Source organism: Carcharodon carcharias, assembly GCF_017639515.1.
Source record: "Carcharodon carcharias isolate sCarCar2 chromosome 27 unlocalized genomic scaffold, sCarCar2.pri SUPER_27_unloc_3, whole genome shotgun sequence".
In the NCBI taxonomy this organism is placed as follows: Eukaryota; Metazoa; Chordata; class Chondrichthyes; order Lamniformes; family Lamnidae; genus Carcharodon; species Carcharodon carcharias.
The window spans coordinates 1,006,771-1,026,697 of record NW_024470646.1 but is presented as its reverse complement, the minus strand read 5'-3'; the positions used below and the strand labels follow the sequence as shown (position 1 = coordinate 1,026,697).

At 45.6% G+C, this 19,927-nt stretch overlaps 1 long non-coding RNA gene across 1 annotated transcript; it reads left to right on the top strand.

Annotated features, from left to right (window-relative positions):
- Positions 1-181: 181 nt before the first annotated feature.
- Positions 182-9,545, top strand: LOC121273926. Its single transcript, XR_005942126.1, has 3 exons — positions 182-324; positions 6,487-6,593; positions 8,503-9,545. It is a non-coding gene; the product is annotated as an uncharacterized LOC121273926 (long non-coding RNA).
- The last annotated feature ends 10,382 nt before the right edge of the window (positions 9,546-19,927 follow it).

Below are 19,927 nucleotides of genomic sequence, written 5' to 3'. Positions count from 1 at the left end.
GAAGCGTCTCTCCATCTCCATTACTCACACTGCGCATGCTCCAGTCCCAGCCTGACCCCGCCCCTCGTTCACTCCGATTGGTTGGAGGACCAGCTGCTCCCGCTCGGTCCTCCAGACCCGCCCCTCACCCCCTGCATTGTGATATTATGGAAGAAACGATGCAGCGCCAAATTAAGAAATTGCCTTGGTCTGCATTTTAAATTCAACTGAATGTTTGAAAGGGGAGATGGAACAGGATGGTAATTGTCGGTAGTCCTCCCCCTATCTTGAAGGGAGTCTCCTCCGTTCCATAAATTACCTTGGATACTTCCGGATCCAATGACTGTGAGTGCCGGTTTCAAACGCTGAGAGCGGCCACAGACTCAGCCTGACTTGCTGATTCTTGGCAGCATTTTCTGTTTGGGAATTAGAGCTAGAGATGGATGGTCAGTTCCCCTCTGTCCGGGGGGGATTCACACTCATTTAACTAGTGCACTGATTATCACGTTTACTTTACATGAGAAAGTCCCTGGTTCCAACCCGGCTGGAAACTTTGTGTTTACAATTGTTACTGAGGAGGAATTAACAGTGAGTTTAGTTTCATGTCGAACAGGGGGACTGTTATTGTCTCATTCTGTAAAAGCTCCTTCTTCACCTTAAAATAGGGAACGATAAGTCAGAGAAACCTGATCCACTGTGAACCCAAAATCAAGATACTGCAGATGCCGGAATTCCGACCTCAAAACAGAAAATGTTGGAAACATTCAGCAGGTCAAACAGCTTATATGGAGAGGGAAACAGAGTGAATGTTTCAGGTCGATGACCTTTTATCCAAACTTGAAGAATGTATTTTTTCTTCTCCGCCAATGCTGCCAGACCTGCTGAGTTTTTCCAGGTAATTCTGTTTTTGTTTTGAAGAATGTAGAGATTTAATAGCTTACAAACAAGTACAGAATCAGAGAAAAGAGAGAGGGGGTGAAGGAAAGAACAGGATAGGATGAAAGGGTGGAATGATTAAATGACAAAGGGAGTCATGCAGCAAGGCAACATTGGGTGATAATGAGACTAAATGGGACAAGTGAAGAAACAAAAGGCAGGGTCCAGAGGAGCGGTAAATGCTGTTACAGCAGAACCATTACAGGCATCAACTATCTGAAAAAAATGGGAGTGGTGGTTACTATCTGAAATTGTTGAAATGGATGTTGAGTCAGGAAGGTTGTAAAACGTTGAATCAAAGATGAGCTGCTGTTTCTCGAGCTTACAATTAAATTTATTGAAACAGTGCAAGAGGCCGAGGACAGAAAGGTCAGAGCAGGAGTGGATGAAAAAGTAATCTGGTAAGGAAAATCCCAAGGCCTTTTATACATATATAAAAAGCAAGCGGGTAACTAGGGAAAGGGAAGGCCCACTGAGGGACAGAGGTGGGATCTGTGTGTTGAGCCAGAAGAAATGGGACAGATACTGAATGAGTACTTCTCATCAGTATTCACCAAAGAGAATGATTTAGCAGTCGATTTGTCTCGGGAAGATTGTGTAGATAGCCTGGATCATGTTGAGATCAAAAAAGAGGAGGTGTTAGGCGTCTTGAAGAATATTAAGATGGATAAGTCCCCAGGGCCAGATGGGATCTCCCTAGAGTACTGAGGGAGGCAAGGGAGGAGATTGCTGGGGCCTTGACAGAAATCTTTGTATCCTCACTAGCTACGGGTGAGGTCCCAGAGGACTGGAGAATGGCCAATGTTGTTCCATTGTTTAAGAAGGGTAGCAGGGATAATCCAGGAAATTACAGGCCGGCGAGCCTTACGTCAGTGTTAGGGAAATTATTGGAGAAGATTCTTCGTGACAGGATTTACTACCATTTGGAAGCAAATGGGCGTATTAGTGAGAGGCAGCATGGTCTTGTGAAGGTGAGGTCGTGTCTCACTAACTTGATCGAGTTTTTCGAGGAAGTGACAAAGATTATCGATGATGGAAGGGCAGTGAATGTTATATACATGGATTTCGGTAAGGCCTTTGACAAGGTCTCTCATGGCAGACTGGTACAGAAGGTAAAGTCGCAAGGGATCAGAGGTGAGCTGGCAAGATGGATACAGAATTGGCTTGGTCATAGAAATCAGAGGGTAGCAGTGGAAGGGTGCTTTTATGAATGGAGAGCTGTGACTAGTGTTGTTCTGCAGGAATCAGTGCTGGGATCTTTGCTGTTTGTAGTATACGTAAATGAATTGGAGGAAAATGTAACTGGGCTAATTAGTAAGTTTGCAGATGACACTAAGGTTGGATGAGTTGTAGATAGTGAAGAGAATTGTCAAAGGATACAACAGGATATAGATTGGTTGGAGACTTGGGCGGAGAAATGGCAGATGGAGTTTAATCCATACAAATGCAAGGCAATGCATTTTGGAAGGTCCAATACAGGTAGGAATAATACAGTAAATGGCAGAACCCTTAAGTGCATTGACGGGCAGAGGGATCTGGGTGTATAGGTCCACAGGTCACTGAAAGTGGCAACGCAGGTGGATAAGGTAGTCAGGAAGGCATATGGCATGCTTGCCTTCATCGGCAGGGGTATTGAGTATAAAAGCTGGGAAGTCATGCTGCAGCTGTATAGAACCTTGGTTAGGCTACACTTGGAATATTGTGTGCAATTCTGGTCACCACATTACCAGAAGGATATGGAAGCATTGGAGAGGGTGCAAAGGAGGTTTACCAGGATGCTGCCTGGTCTGGAGGTTATTAGCTATGAGGAGAGATTGGAGAAACTTGGATTATTCTCACTAGAGTGACGGAGATTGAGGGGCGACTTGATAGAAGTTTACAAAATTATGAATGGCATGGACAGAGTAGATAGTCAGAAGCTTTTTCCCAGGGTGGAAGAGTCAGTTATTAGGGCACATAGATTTAAGGTGAGAGGAGAAAACTTTAGAGGAGATGTGCAGGGCAAGTTTTTTACACAGAGGGTAGTGAGTGTCTGGAATTCGCTGCCAGAGGAGGTGCTGGAAGCAGGTATGATTGTGGTGCTTAAGAGGCAGCTTGACAAATACATGAATTGGATGGAAATAGAGGGAATTGTCAAAGAAGTGCAAAATGTTTTAGTTTGACAGGCAATATGATCAGCACAGGCTTGGAGGACCTGTTCCTGTGCTTTACTTTGCTTTGTTGTTGTTTGTTTAAATGGCTTGATTATGATTACAGGTCGAATGGTGATGATCCACAAAGCAGGCACCCAATCGAGGTTTAGTTTCCTCAGTGTAGAGGAGGCCACATTGTGAGCAGCAACTACACATTATTAAATATCAAAGAGGTATTAGTAAATCATTGTGCCTCCTGGAAAGTGTGTTTGGGCTCCTGAAATGTGGGAAGGGAAAATGCAGGTGCTGCATCTGCTGTGCTTGAATGGGAATGATTCACAGCAATGTTCATATAAACAGAACAAATTGGAGTAGGGGTAGACCATAAGCCCCTTTGAGCCTGCTCCACCATTGAATGATCTTCCAGCCCAACTCTACTTCCCCCACCTCCCCACTATCCCCATATCCACTGATTCCCTCAATGTACAAATAGTTATGGTTTTCCATCTTGAATATACTTATGATGGAGAACGATTGATTCAATTGAAGTTTTAATCTGGAAAATGCACAAACAAGGTGCACGTGAATTGCAAATTCACTTCTTCACTGCTTGGCAATCATGTTAACTGAACTTTCCACTGGCCCTGTTCTGAAATCTAGTGATCCTCTGACAGTTTAAAAATAAGAGGTTATCCATTTAAAAGGGAGAGGAGGTGAATTTTTTTACTCTGAGGATCGTGAGTCTTTGGAATCCTCTTCCTGAAAAGGTGGTGGAAGCAGAGTTATTGAATATTTTTAAGGCAGAGGTGGATAGATTCTTGATTAGCAAGGTTATAACAGGTCATCGGGATAGGTAGGATGCAGATTTGAGGTTACGAAGAGAGCAGCCATGATCTTATTAAATGGTGGAGCATGCTCGAGGGGCCGAATGGCCTACTCCTGCTCCTTCATATATTACTGACAAGTCTGGGTTTAAATGTTCTGTGTATGAGAAGAAAAATCATTTGTTCACTCCACCCAGTGAGACTCCAGTGAGGTCACATCCAACTGTTGAAGGTTGTTCTGCTGTTATTTACACTCGGGACACAATTCTGGAAGAGGACCATCTACTTTGTTTGTTATATCAATTGATAAATAATGATAAATCTTTGCCCTGGTCTCCAATTTTCATCGGCTCATTAAACATAATTTTCTGTTCTAAAAAAATGGGCTTCAAATGGCGGAGGAGTTACCCAGCATTCAAAGGGGAGCAGAATGTCCTCCCTGTGCATGCGCATTATGGCTTGTGGTTGGGGCATGCGCAGTGCTGGTCTGTGACTGAAGCTGCTCAGAGCGGGTGAGAGAATGTCGACTGGAGCAAACTAACAGAGTTAGTGGGTGTGTGTGGAGGAATGGAGCCAGCGGAGTGGGCATGTAGGGTTCATAAAGACACAGTGCAGGCCTCAGACCCCAAATAACAAGGTACCGGTCTTGTGTTTGCAGAGAACAGGCCGAAAAAGTCTGGATTTCTCCCTTCGCCAGGCCCGGGGTAACGGCTGCCATCTTTATAGGGGGGAATGTGCAGCAGGGCGCATGCGCAGTCATCCTCGTCCAGGTAGCAGGAGGAGAGAATATTGTAAATTTCTATCCTGGACTGACGGGGATGGATTTTGGAAACTCCTTTTACAGGGGGTTAGAAAAGGAGGATTTACAGACGGGAAAGTGAAGCCCAACATCATATTAAGATCTGACAGAGTCACTTGATTCATCATTCCTTCTTTTCAAATGCTCTGTATAAGCTGTTTTCCAAACAGGATAGAAATGCAGGACCTGGATATTATCGGCCTCTTGAGTGTAAGCATTGAGTTTCAGGTCATTACCACTCACTGTGAAAAAGCCTTCTTCCTCACACACACCACCTGTAGATCTTGCCCAAAATATTCAGTCTGTGTCCCGTAATCGTTTTACAATCAGATAATGGGAACAGCTTTTCTTTATCTACCTTATCTAAATCTATCACAATCTTGTATATCTCTTTCAAATCCCCCCCTCAATCTCCTTTGCTCCCAGTTTCTCCAACCTAACCTTGTAATTAAATTCCCTCATCCCTCGAACCATTCTGGTAAATCTCCTCTGCAACCTCTCAAGGACCCTCACATCTTTCACAATGTGTGGTGATCACTGGTTTGCACAGACCCAGATGTTCTGTGTCTGTGACATCATCACACATCGACAATTACACTGTGACATCATCACACATCGGCAATTACACAGTGACATCCCGCTCCCTGGATATTTCCTCAACTGGGAGATTTTTCTCTGATTCCAGTGTTTCTGAAATCTTTCCAGCTGCAGGGTCCAGCAGGTGAGTTTAAATTGAAATAGCTTCAGAAGTGAGCAATTTGACCGTTCATCTACAATATAGAGCTTTTAATTCCATGCTCTGTTATCTGTAAGAGGTTTCATCATTCTGGGGTTGGTGTCAATGTCTTATCATTTACGTTCTTCAGGTTTGTTTTTTTTTTACTCATTCATGGGAATGTGGGCTTTGCTGGCTTACCCATCCCTAGTTGCCCTTGAGAAGGTGGTGGTGAGCTGCCTTCTTGAATCGCTGCAGTCCATGTTGTGTAGGTACACCCACAGTGCTGTCAGGGAGGGAGTTCTAGGATTTTGACCCCACAACAGCGAAGGAACGGTGATATATTTCCAAGCCAGGATGTTGAGTAACCTGGAGGGGAACTTCCAGGTGGTGGTGTTCCCGTCTATCTGCTGCCCATATCCTTCTAGGTGATAGTGGTTGCAGGTTTAGAAGATCTGTCTAAGGAGCCTTGGTGAATTCCTGCAGTGCATCTTGTAGATGGTACACACTGCTGCCACTGTTCTTCAGTGGTGGAGGGAGTGAATGTTTGTCGATGTGGCGTCAATTACATTGTTAAGTCAAACAGGTGATTTTAACATATATGAATAGCAGGGACACTGGGTGTGGGTGAGGAGAGTCAATAAACTCTCTCAGTAAGGAAAGGCTTTGTGTGTTAGTTTTGACTTCACCAACTGGTGTGGATCCTGTTCACAGTTGGTGTGGCTCTTTCCTATGGATATGAATCCATTTCCATCTGTTGCCCTGTTTCACTCCGCCCTCCCTGATCACCTCTGTGCCATTGTCTAAGCTCCCATCTCTAACAATTGAGGTATTTTAGCTATTTTTCATATTTTATTGTTACTTCTGCTGACTGTGTCTAAATGAGGTTTCCAAACGTGCCCAACCCCAACCATGTGCTGCTGGCTTCCCTGCTTTATCTTCCCACAGTATCTTTCACAGTCACGATTTGTTTTTCCTGCACTATAGTACATTTCTCTTCCACTTCTGAGCTTATATTGATCATCAAATTCTGCACCATTTTTATTCCCTGTAATTCATTCTGCACACCCTGAAATGTTTACTCTGTTTCCCTCTTCATAGATACCAACAAATATTGCCAATCCCCAGTTGCCTGTGGAGAAGATGATGTTTGACCTTCTTGAACTGCTGCAGTCCGTGTGGTGAAAGTGCTCCCACAATGCTGTTAGGTAAGGAGTTACAGGTTATTCACCCTCCTCATGCCTCCTCTGTCATTTCCTCTATATGCTTTTCCATGGTTTTTAAAAAAGCCTCCACCCTGCTTTCCAGGTAGCTGGGTGCTCTTTCTGACTGAATGATAAAATGAAGGAACAGTGATATACGTCCAAATCAACAACAACAATTTGTATTTATATTGCACTTTTCCATGTATTAGGCCTTTCCAAGGTTTTTCACTGGAGCCCCTGTTATAAACCCAGAGCCTTTGTAGGTCAGTGAGCACAGAGGTTGATGGGTAAACAAGACTTGGTGCGAGTAAGCACACGGGCAGCAGAGTTTTGGATGACCTCAAGATTACAGGGAGGTTGAATGTGGAAGGCGGCTGGGAGTGCGTTAGGATAGTTAAGTCTAGAGGTAACAAAGGAATGGATGAGAGTTTCAGCAGCAGATGAGCTGAGACTGGGCTGGAGTTGGGCGATGTTACTGAGGTGGAAATAGGCGGTCTTGGTGATGATGTGGATATGTGGTTGGAAGCTCATCTTGGGCTGAAGTATTTCACCACGGCTGTGAACTGTCTGGTTCAGCCTCAGAGAGTTGTCAGGGGAGGGATGGAGTTGATGGATAGGAAGTGGAGCTTGTAGCGGGGACTGAAGACAATGGCTTCAGTCTTCTCAATATTTAAGTGGAGAAAATTTCTGTACAGCCAGTACTGGATGTCAGACGAGTCAGGGTGGTGTGTGACTTGGAGGGGAACTTGGGGGTGATGGTGTTCACACACACCTGCTACCCTGGTCTTTCTTGGGGGTGAAGGTTCGTGGTTCAGGAGATTTTGTCCAAGTTCGGGTTTGGTTGTAGGTTTATAAAAACTCTCTCCTCACCTCTTGCCTTTTCCACTCCCCTTCTCTCTCTGCCTCCCTGCTCCCCTCCCCCCGCTCCCCTCCCCCCTCTGCCCCCCCGCTCCCCTCCCCCCCTGCCCCCCACCGCTCCCCTTCTCCCTCTGCCCCTCCCGCTCCCCTTCTCCCTCTGCCCCACCCGCTCCCCTTCTCCCTCTGCCCCACTCCCCTTCTCCCTCTGCCCCACTCCCCTTCTCCCTCTGCCCCTCCCGCTCCCCTTCTCCCTCCTGCTCCCCTTCTCCCTTTGCCCCTCCATCTGCCCCTTCTCCCTCTGCCCCTCCTGCTCCCTTTCTCTCTCTGCCCCCCCGCTCCCCTTCTCCCTCTGCCCCACTCCCCTTCTCCCTCTGCCCCTCCCGCTCCCCTTCTCCCTCTGCCCCTCCCGCTCCCCTTCTCCCTCTGCCCCTCCCGCTCCCCTTCTCCCTCTGCCCCTCCCGCTCCCCTTCTCCCTCTGCCCCTCCCGCTCCCCTTCTCCCTCTGCCCCTCCCGCTCCCCTTCTCCCTCTGCCCCTCCCGCTCCCCTTCTCCCTCTGCCCCACCTGCTCCCCTTCTCTCTTTTCCTCTCCCACTCTCCTCTCTCTGTCACATAGAATCCTGTAGCCAGCAGGTTGTGGATGCTCCATCATTGAATATATTTCCGGCTGAGATGGGGAGATTTTTGGTCCCTCTGGGAGTCGAGGGATGTGGGGAGTGAGTGGGAAAGTGGAGTTGAAGCTCAAGGTCAACCACGATCGTATTGAATGGTGGAGCCGGCTCAATGGGTCATTACGTCTTCTCTTGTTCCTGTTTCGTATGTTGTTATAGAGGCCAGATTCTTGTGTAGGCCCAGACTGGGTGGCAGCTTCCCTTCCCTGAAGGAAATTCTTGAACCAGTTGGGTTTTTATGACAATCCAGCAGTTTTCATGGTCACTTTTTCCTAGTGCCGGCCCCACGAATTTCCAGTTTCATTCAGCTCAATTTCACAACCTGCCTTTGTGTTTTTGTGGGTTCTCTCTCACTCCCTTTTTTCTATTTTGTATCAATTTCACAGGGTGTTAGAAGAGGAGGATTTGCAGTCGGGAAACTGAAACCAAACATCACATCAGGATCTGACGGAGCCGCCCAATTTATCATAAGCTGAATATCATTGGATTTTGAACATGGAAGGAAAAAGCACCGTTCACAGTGGGGAGAAACCGTACATGTGTTCCGTGTGTGGATGAGGCTTCAATCAATCATCTGTCTTGTCAAAACACAAGTGAATTCACACTGGGGAGAAACCATGGAAATGTGGAGATCGTGGGAAGGGATTCAGATCCCTGTCTGACCTGGAAACTCATTGGCGCAGTCACACTGGGGAAAAAAACCATTTACCTGCTCTGAGTGTGGGTAAGGATTTACTCTCAGCTATCCCACCTGCAGACACACTAGCGAATTCACAATGGGAAGAGTCTGTTCACCTGCTCCGAGTGTGGGAAGGGATTCCCTGATGCATCCAGTTGACACACCAGCAAGTTCACACTGAGGAGAGACCTTTTAAATGCCCGTTGTGCGGGAAGTGCTTTAAAAGTTTCAGGGAACTAATATTCCATCAATGTGTTTACACTAATGCTCTCGGTATGGGACTGGGTTCAGGCGATCATCTGAACTCACTCCACACCAGCCAGTTCACACTGGTGAGAGGCTGGTTCACCTGTTCTGTGTGTGGGAAGAGATTCACACAGCCATCCAACCTGCTGGCACACCATAGAATTCACATTGGGGAGAGACCTGCTTAACGAGTGGGAAGGGATTCTCTACTTCACCCTACCTGCTGAGACACCAGCGAGTTCACAAGTAACGACAGTGATTGGATTTTGCTGTTAATCACATCCAGCACTGAGCCATTTTCATTGGAGTCTGTTTCTGCTGATGTCAATAAATGTGTCACGACTCACTGGGACTCGTGCACTGTAATATCAAGCCCCACTGCTCCCCGAGCCAAGACAAACATGAGAAATTTTATTAGACCACCATTTTATTTGCCCCAATTCTACCTAACTTTTTAATGTAGATTAACAGAATACAAGCACCAGGTTTGTAAACTTAACAAGTAAATAATTGTTTATTAAACAAATTGTCTTTAACTAGTGGCAAAAGAGAGAAATGTGAACTGCTAACTTTTAACTCTAGAACAAACTCTACCCCTTCTTAAACCCCTATACACACACACACACGCACACACACACACACACACACACACGACACACAAAACATGGATTTTAAGAGTGAGATAAAACAGTTCAATAGCTGTTCAAATCAAGAGTTCAGGATTCACTTTGATAGCTTTCTTCCAAATTCCTTGCAGGTTGTTGTTGTGGCTGACATGAGGTGGTCTCCCAGCAGTTGCAGTCTGTGGTTCTCTGGTTGAAACTTGCTTTTAATGTCTCCCACTGATGATTTGCCCCCTTTTCCTCTTGACAGGGGTTTCTCAAAGAAAGCAGGATACAGTGGTGTGAGGAATAGCCAGCTGGCTACAATGACAGGATTACTGGAGTCTTACAAAACACAGGAGGAGAGGTTTCAGGTCTTTTCTCTTTTCAGGCTAGGAGCTAATCTACTGCAATATCGTCACACAGAACCTGGCCACTTGGTCAGGAGCCAATCAAAACTCTGTCGCTGTGCAGTTCCATCTTAAACTAGGTCTCCTTTCCAGCACCATTTTGTCCAACCAGGCATACTGTTCTAGGAGATAGCAACATTGTATATTCCACATCCTGTTCCAGGGAACATGTCTTTCAACTGCAGCCATAGTTTTTAAAGCCACAGTCCAAGAACATAAAAATATATGTTCTTTACAACAGTCCAACAGAAATAAAAGTATATGTTCCTCCAACCCGTTATAATTGTTCATATTCTGGACAAAAGCCAAACAAATCAGCTTTGTGTTAAACACAGTGTATTGAATCTTTTAAATACCTCTAACACAAGTTAGTTCCTTTTGAAGGACTTTCCCTCTCACCCTGTCTCCACCATCCTCACCTCCAACAACAAGTGTGAGGAGCTCATGGAGCTTCTTTGTCACTAAGATTGAGACAATCTGATCAGCTGCCTCTTCCCTCCCTTCCACTAACCCACCGGAACAAACTGTCTCTAAAAACTCAGCAGGTCTGACAGCATTTGTGGAGGGAGAAACAGAGTTCACGTTTCGAATCGGAATGACCCTTCTTTAGATTGTTATTTTTCTGTCAACATAGACACGATGAATCAAACAGCCAACTTCTGTCGTAAATGTTTCGGTATTTCAGTGTTTTAAAATTGAGACTTTTCCTGTATGATTTGTGTGTATTCGCTCAATAAAATCTCTGTAATGGTGGGGAAGGATTGAGAGTTTTTAGTGTGGGTCAGAAGTCATATGGGTCAACAGAGAAGCAACACATTTCAAATCAAAGCAGAAATAGACAGAATGGCTCTCCCACCTTTAGTTTATTTACTCATTCCATTACCATAGCTTTTGCCTTGTGTCCTTATCCCTTATCAAAGTTTGTAATTGACAGTGTCAGTAATGGTGACTAGCATTGCCAGAAAAACCCATTTAGTTCATGATTGCCCTTTAACAATGTTAAAAATTCCATCTTTAAAAGTTGAAAGCATTTCATCCATAATCAGCACATTCTTAACGGCAGGACGCTGCTTAAATGTTCCATGTGTGGGGGAAAAAAATCAATTATTCACCTTATCTGCTGAGACTCCATTGAGTTCACATCCAGCGGTAGTGGTTTGTTCTACATTCAGGACAGAACTACGGCGCAGGGCCTGTTCATGTTGGTTTATCGATCAAGGGATTTAATAATCTTATATCCTTCCGCTATGGCTCCATTGAAATCAAATCCCACAACAATATCTATTCAACACGATCGCCTTTCCATGGCGGGATTATTACCCAGCATTCGGAGCGATAAAGAATGTGCCCTATCCTCATGCAGGGGCAGTTACGCATGCGCCTTCGCTTGGCTTGAATGGAGCTTGCGCGGTGCGTGTTGCGCCTGGCGCATGCGCAGCGGGGATTGTGATCATCTCTGTTCCGCAATGAGTGAGAAATAACCGACTGTAGGAGGGTAATGGAGGCGGCGGAATGGGTGTGGTGGGTTCATGAACACCCAGCGGAGGCCCCAAACCCACAGTCGGAATGTACAGGTCCCATGTTTGCTGCGAATCCGGCAGCAAGTGCGGGGCCTCGTCCGCCCCTCACATTTCCGCATTTATCGGGGGCAACGTGCAGCAGGGCGCATGCGCGGTCATTCTGGTCCAGGTCGCAGGAGGAGAGAATATTAAAAACAAAAAAACTGTGGATGCTGGAAATCCAAAACAAAAACAGAATTACCTGGAAAAACTCAGCAGGTCTGGCAGCGTTGGCGGGGAAGAAAAGAGTTGACGTTTCGAGTCCTCATGACCCTTCTGCAGAACTAGGTGAATCCCAGGAAGGGGTGAAATATAAGCTGGTTTAAGGTGGTGGTTGGGGGGGGTTGCGGAGAGAAGTGGAGTGGGGTGGTTGTAGGGACAAACAAGCAGTGATAGAAGCAGATCATCAAAAGATGTCACAGGCAAAAGAACACATAGGTGTTGAAGTTGGTGATATTATCTAAACAAATGTGCTAATTAAGAATGGATGGTAGGGCACTCAAGGTATAGCTCTAGTGGGGGTGGGGGGAGCATAAAAGATTTAAAAATATTTAAAAATAATGGAAATAGGTGGGAAAAGAAAAATCTATATAATTTTTTGGAAAAAAAACAAAAGAAAGGGGGAAGAAACAGAAGGGGGGTGGGGATGGAGGAGGGAGCTCAAGACCTAAAGTTGTTGAACTCAATATTCAGTCCGGAAGGCTGTAAAGTCCCTAGTCGGAAGATGAGGTGCTGTTCCTCCAGTATGCGTTGGGCTTCACTGGAACAATGCAGCAAGCCAAGGACAGACATGTGGGCAAGAGAGCAGGGTAGAGTGTTAAAATGGCAAGCGACAGGGAGGTTTGGGTCATTCTTGCGGACAGACCGCAGGTGTTCTGCAAAGCGGTCGCCCAGTTTACGTTTGGTCTCTCCAATGTAGAGGAGACCGCATTGGGAGCAACGAATGCAGTAGACTAAGTTGGGGGAAATGCAAGTGAAATGTTGCTTCACTTGAAAGGAGTGTTTGGGCCCTTGGACGGTGAGGAGAGAGGAAGTGAAGGGGCAGGTGTTACATCTTTTGCGTGGGCATGGGGTGGTGCCATAGGTGGGGGTTGGGGAGTAGGGGGTGATGGAGGAGTGGACCAGGGTGTCCCGGAGGGAACGATCCCTACGGAATGCCGACATTGGGGGTGAAGGGAAGATGTGTTTGGTAGTGGCATCATGCTGGAGTTGGCAGAAATGGCGGAGGATGGTCCTTTGAATGCGGAGGCTGGTGGGGTGATAAGTGAGGACAAGGGGGACCCTATCATGTTTCTGGGAGGGAGGAGAAGGCGTGAGGGTGGATGCGTGGGAGATGGGCCAGACACGGTTGAGGGCCCTGTCAACGACCGTGGGTGGAAAACCTCGGTTAAGGAAGAAGGAGGACATGTCAGAGGAACTGTTTTTGAAGGTAGCATCATCGGAACAGATGCGACGGACGCGAAGGAACTGAGAGAATGGGATGGAGTCCTTACAGGAAGCGGGGTGTGAGGAGCTGTAGTCAAGGTAGCTGTGGGAGTCGGTAGGCTTGTAATGGATATTGGTGGACAGTCTATCACCAGAGATTGAGACAGCGAGGTCAAGGAAGGGAAGGGAAGTGTCAGAGATGGACCACGTGAAAATGATGGAGGGGTGGAGATTGGAAGCAAAATTAATAAATTTTTCAAAGACCCGACGAGAGCACGAAGCAGCACCGAAATAATCATCGATGTACCGGAGAAAGAGTTGTGGAAGGGGGCCGGAGTAGGACTGGAACAAGGTATGTTCTACATACCCCATAAAGAGACAGGCATAGCTGGGGCCCATGCGGGTACCCATAGCCACACCTTTTATTTGGAGGAAGTGAGAGGAGTTGAAGGAGAAATTGTTCAGCGTGAGAACAAGTTCAGCCAGACGGAGGAGAGCAGTAGTGGATGGGGATTGTTCGGACCTCTGTTCGAGGAAGAAGCTAAGGGCCCTCAGACCATCCTGGTGGGGGATGGAGGTGTAGAGGGATTGGACGTCCATGGTGAAGAGGAAGCGGTTGGGGCCAGGGAACTGGAAATTGTTGATGTGACGTAAGGTGTCAGAGGAATCACGGATGTAGGTGGGAAGGGACTGGACAAGGGGAGAGAGAAGGGAGTCAAGATAACAAGAGATGAGTTCTGTGGGGCAGGAGCAAGCTGAGAATCTTGTGCATTTCTTTCCTGGACTGACAGGGATGGATTTTGGAAACTCCTTTTACAGGGGGTTAGAAGGGGAGGATTTACACTCAGCAAATTCAGACCAAGAGTATTGTTTGTCTCTTCTCAATTTCTATCCTGGACACACAGCGATGGCTATTCTAAATTTCTATTACAGGGTATGAGAAGGGGCGGATTGACAGACGGGAAACTCAATTCAAGAATCACATCAAGAACTGAAGGAGTCTGTTCATCGAGACCTGACGATCATCAGCATTGAATGTGGAAGGAATAAGGTTTGTCTGTTCTGTCTGTGTGAAAAGACTTCAGTGATCAGAGGGACTGAAAAAAACAGAGGGAGAAACTATTGAGAGATTTGAAAACAAGGATGAGAATCTTAAAATTGAGGTTTTGCTTCACTGGTAGCCTGTGTAGGTCAGTGAGCAGAGTGGTGATGGGAGGAAGCAGACACAGTATAAGTAAGATTTACTTATGATTGTGAATACCTCTATCAAATCTGAAGCGTCTGGACACAGTAGAGAGGGAGAAACTGTTCCCATTGGTGAAAGGATAGAGAACAAGATGGCACAGATTTAGGAAAAAATAATGTAGACATGAGAAGAAACTTTTTCACACAGCGAGTGGTTAAGATGTGTGGCCTGAGAGTGTGGTGGAGACAACGTCAGTCAAGGCATTCAAGAGGATCAGGAGCTGAAAAGGAAGAATTTGCAGGTTTATGAGGAGAAGGTGGGATAATGGCACGAAGTGAATTGCTCATTCAGAGAGTTGGTACAGACAGGAAGGGCCGAATGGTCTCCTTCAATGCTCTCACAATTATATGAGTCTGTGATAGGCAGTGAAGTTTTGGATTATCTGAGGTTTATGGAGTTTGAATGTGGGAGGCCAAATAGGAAAGTGTCCGCATAGACATGTCTAGAGGGAGCAAAGGAATGGATGAGATTCACAGAGTCAGAAAGGTCTACAGCACAGAAAAAGGCCCTTCGGCCTATTGAATCTGTGCTGGTCAAACAAGCACCGAACTATTCTAATCCCATTTTCCAGCACTAGGCCCATAGCTTTGTATGCCATTGTATCCCAAGTGCACATCCAAATACTTCTTAAATGCTGTGAGGGTTTCTGCCTCTACCACCCTTTCAGCCAGTGAGTTCCAGATTCCTACCACCCTCTGGGTGAAAAAATTCTTCCTCACATCCCCTCTAAACCTCCTGCCCCTTACCCTAACTCTATGCCCCCTGGTTATTGATCCTTCCGCCAAAGGGAAAAGTTCCTTCCTGTGTACCCTATCCATACCCCTCATAACTTTATACACCTCAATCATGTCCCCCCTCAATCTCCTCTGCTCCAGGGAAAATAACCCCGGTCTATCCAATCTCTCCTCATAACTGAAACTCTCCAGCCCAGGCAACATCCTGGTAAATCTCCTCTGCGCTCTCTCTAGTGTAATCACATCCTCCCAAAAATGCAGAATCCAGAACTGCACGCAATACTCCAGCTGTGGCCTAACCAGCGTTTTATACAGTTCCAGCATAACTTCCCTGCTCTTATATTCTATGCCTCGGCTAAAAAAAGGCAAGTATCCCATATGCCTTCTTAACCACCTTATCTACCTGTCCCGCTACCTTAAGAGACCAGTGGACATGCATACCAAGGTCCCTCTGATCCTCGGTACTTCCCAGGGTCCTACCATTCATCATGTATTCCCGTGCCTCGTTTTTCCTGCCCAAGTGCATCACCTCACATTTATCTGGATTACATTCCATTTGCCACTGATCAGTCCATCTGACCAGCCTGTCGATATCCTCCTGTAATCTAAGGCTATCCTCCTCACTATTTACCACCCCACCAATTTTCGTGTCATCCGCGAACTTACTGATCAACCCTCTGACATTCAAGTCTAAATCGTTTATATATACCACAAACAGCAAGGGACCCAACACCGACCATTGTGGAACTCCACTGGACACAGGCGTCCAGTCACAAAAACACTGCTTGACCATCACCCTCTGCTTCCTGCTACTCAGCCAATTCTGGATCCAGTTTGCCAAGGGCTTTTACCTTTGTTATCAGTCTCCCACGCAGGACCTTTTCAAAAGCCTTGCTGAAGTCCAAGTAGACTACGTAGAGTTTCAAAAATGAATGAGCTGAGGCAGAAACAAAGTCCGGCAGTGTTACTGAGGCAGATCCACCTGATGAGAGACCTTGCCTTTTGCTCTTCCCTCACAATCCCCCTTTCACTGACTCAAAACCTATTACATTTCTATCTTTCCACAGTTCTGAGGAAGGGTCAGCACAGCCTGACAAATTAACTCTTGTTCTCTGCACTGATGCTGCCTGACCTGCTGAGTATTTCTGACATTTTCTGTTTTTAGGTGGAAATAGGCGGTCTTGGTGATGATGTGGATATGTGGCTGGAAACTCATCTTGGGGTGAAATATTTCACCATGGTTGTGAACAATCTGGTTCAGCCTCAGACAGTTGCCTGGAAGATGGATGGAGTCAGTGACGAGGAAGTGGAGTTTGTAGCGGCGACTGAAGACAATGACAACCTAGCAGTTTTCATAGTCACTTTTTCCTAGTGCCAGCCCCTCAAATTCCCAGATTCATGCAACTCAATTTCACAACCTGTCTTTGTGTTTTTGTGGGTTCTTTCTCACTCCCTTTTTTCTGTTTTAAATCTATTTCACAGAGGATTAGAAGATTTGCAGTTGGGAAACTGAAACCAAACATCACATCAAGATCTGACGGAGTCGCCTGATTAAACATGGAAGGAAAAAGCACCGTTCAGTGGGGAGACACCGTACACGTGTTGTGTGTGTGGACGAGGTTTCAGCCGATCATCTGACCTGTTGAAACACAGTCATGCTGGAGAGAATCCATGGAAATGTGGGGACTGTGGGAAGGGATTCAATCACCCATCCCAGCTGGAAATTCCTCAGTGCACAAACACTGGGGAGAGGCCATTCACGTGTTCAGTGTGGAAAGGGATTTTCTGATTCATCCAACCGACTGAGACACCAGCGAGTTCACACAGGGGAGAGACCGTTCACCTGCTCCGAGTGTGGGAAGGGATTCACTCAGTCATTCCACCTCTGGAGACACCAGCAAGTTCACAGTAGGGAGAGTTTGTTTACTTGCTCTGTGTGTAAAATGGGATTTGCTGATAAATCCTCCCTAATGAAACATAAACGAGTTCACACTGGGGAAAGACCGTTTATCTGCACTGTCTGTAAAAAGAAATTTTCTGATTCATCCAGCCGACTGAGACACCAGCGAGTTCACACTGGGGAGAGACCATTTACCTGTTCTGATTGTGGGAAGGGATTCACTGATTCATCCATCCCACTGAGACACCAGCGAGTTCACACTAGGGAGAGACCATTTACCTGCTCCAAATGTGAAAAGGGATTTGCTGATCCATCCACCCTACTGGAACACCAGCGAGTTCAGACAGGGGAGAGACCGTTCACCTGCTCCGAGTGTGGGAAGGGATTCACTCAATCATCCAATCTGCTGAGACACCAGCGAGCTCACAAGTAGCTGCTCTGGTTGGATTTAGTTCCTAATGATATTCTTGTCTGAAGCATATTGATTGGAGTGTGTTTCTGTTGATATTAATAATCTTCAGCCCAGTTACAGATTCTGTATAAGATTGGAATAAATCAGCTTTTCGATAAACCGTGTTGAGTCGTTTTGATATCTCTAACACAAGTTAGTTCCTTTTGAAGGGCTCTCCCTCTCCGCTGTCTCCTCCATCCTCATCCCCAACAGCAAGTGTGAGGAGCTCATGGAGCTTCTTTGTCACTAAGATTGAGACAATCTGATCAGCTGCCTCTGCTGCTTCCCTCACTTCCACTAACCCACCGGGACAAACTGTCTCTAAATTTCCTGTGTCTGAGCCGTGAACTCGCATCTTTTTCCAGTTTCTCCCCCATCTCCTCTCATGCCCTCTGTCTGCATCACCTGCTCCATCGACCCTATTCCCACTAAACTACTGACCACCCAACTTCCCCATGTTTGCCGTCATTGTCAGTGGTTCTCTCTTTTCAGATACTGTGCTTCTCTCCTTTAAACCTTCCATTGTTACAATGTCCTTAAATAAAAATAACCCTTCACTCTTCCATCTTTGCATGCTGCCGCCTCATCTCCAGCCTCTCTTTCCTTTCAAAAATCCTGAAACATTTTGTAATCTCCCAAATCAGTGTCCATTTTTCAGAGAACTCCATGTTTGAATCCCTCCAATCAGGTTTCTGCCCTGCTTCAGTTCGTAAACAGTTCTTATCAAAGCCACAAGTGAGATCCTATGTGGCTGTGACACAGGTAAACTTTCCCTTCTGGTCCTTCCCGACATGTCTCACCTTCTTGGAGAGGAGACAGCCAGACCTGTGAGGAACACCTCTACTCGGGCAGTGGGCTGAGTTTGAAAATAAACCCAAGGGCGACATTGCAGGAAAACTTGGTTGGTGAGAAGTTGCTGTTAGGGATTGTGTTTAAATAGCTTAAAACTAGAAAAAAAAATAACATTTATAAAGAGGTAGCTGCCTGGATTTCAGTAAGGAACACCAACAGTAGGGAAGTAACGTTAAATCAAGTCAAAGTGAAATAGAGTCATAAAGTAAACCAAAGTAAGGTAAAGTTAGGAGAAGTGTAGCAAAGTGAAGTTACTGGTAATTTATTCTACTCATTCTCCTTAAAGTGTAAAATTAGAAGGAAGTAAAATGGGTAACAGGAAGTAGTAGTGAGGCTACAAGGCAGGAGAAACAAAGCAGAGCATTGAGTCTGCTTCGAATGCAGAATTATGTTAAAAAGGCAAAATTAAAGGCGCTCTCCCTGAATACACACAGCATTCGCAATCGATGATCAAAAGGCACAAATAGTAAGATACTATCTGAGTAAGTAATTATTGCCATTATGGAAACATGGCTGCATGGTGACAAAAACTGGGAACCGAATATTCATGGATACTGGAAGTTTCGTAAAGGCAGACAAGGAGGTGGCGTTGTGCTGATAATAAGGGATGAGATCAGTGCATTAGTAAAGGGGATCTCAGTTTGGAAGAACAATGTGGAACCTGTTTGGGTGGAGCTAATAATTAGCAAAAGGCAGCAGACATTTGTTGGAGTTATTCATAGCCTACGAGATAGTAATGGTAATAGTAATGTGTTAATCAGGAGATGATAGAAGCATGTAACATAGGCTATACATTGATCATGGATGACTTCAATCTACGTGTACACTGGGTAAACCAATTGAGCACTGATACTGTGGAAGATGAATTTCTGGAGTATGTTGGGGATGGTTTTCTAGAGCAGTATGTTGAGGAGCTGACTCGAGGATAGGCTATTTTAGATCTAGCATTATGTAATGTAAAAGGACTAATTAATAATCTTGTTGTAAAAGAACCTTGAGGGGCGAGTGAACACAATATTATAGTATTTTATGCTGTGTTTGAAAATGAAGTAGTTCACTGAAGCAAGGGTGTTAAAGTTGAATAAAGGAAATAATGAAGGCGTGAGGGACAAATTGGCTGAGATAGAATGTGAAAATACATTAAAATGTACAGAGGCAATGTATAGTCTTCAAAGAATTATTAAATAGTTTACAGCACATACACCTGCCTTCAAGGTGCAGAACCCCCAAAAAGTCAGTCAACTGTGGTTGACAAAGGAAGTTAAGGATGGTATAAGATTTAAAGATAAAGCTTATAAAGTTGCCAGAAGTGGTAGTAAACCTGAGAATTGGGAGGCTTTTAGAATACAGCAAAGGAAGACCAGGAAACTGGTAAAGAAAGGGAGAATAGCATATGAATACAATCTAGAGAAAAGATAAAAACAGGCTCTAAAAGCTGCTTTAGGCAAATGTGGGTCCATTGCATCCAGAGTCGAGGAATAGAGAAATGGCAGAGAAGCTAAATGATAATTCTGAGTCTGCCTTCACCGGGGAAGATACAAGAAATCTCCCAGATTTAGAGATCCAAGGGAGTAGGGAGAATAAGGAGTTGAAGGTAATTAATATCAGTAAGAATGGGATTGAAAGTTGATAAGATAGGAGGCAATACACTGGCATGGATTAAGGATTGGCGAACAGGCAGAAAACATAGAGTAGGAATAAACGGAT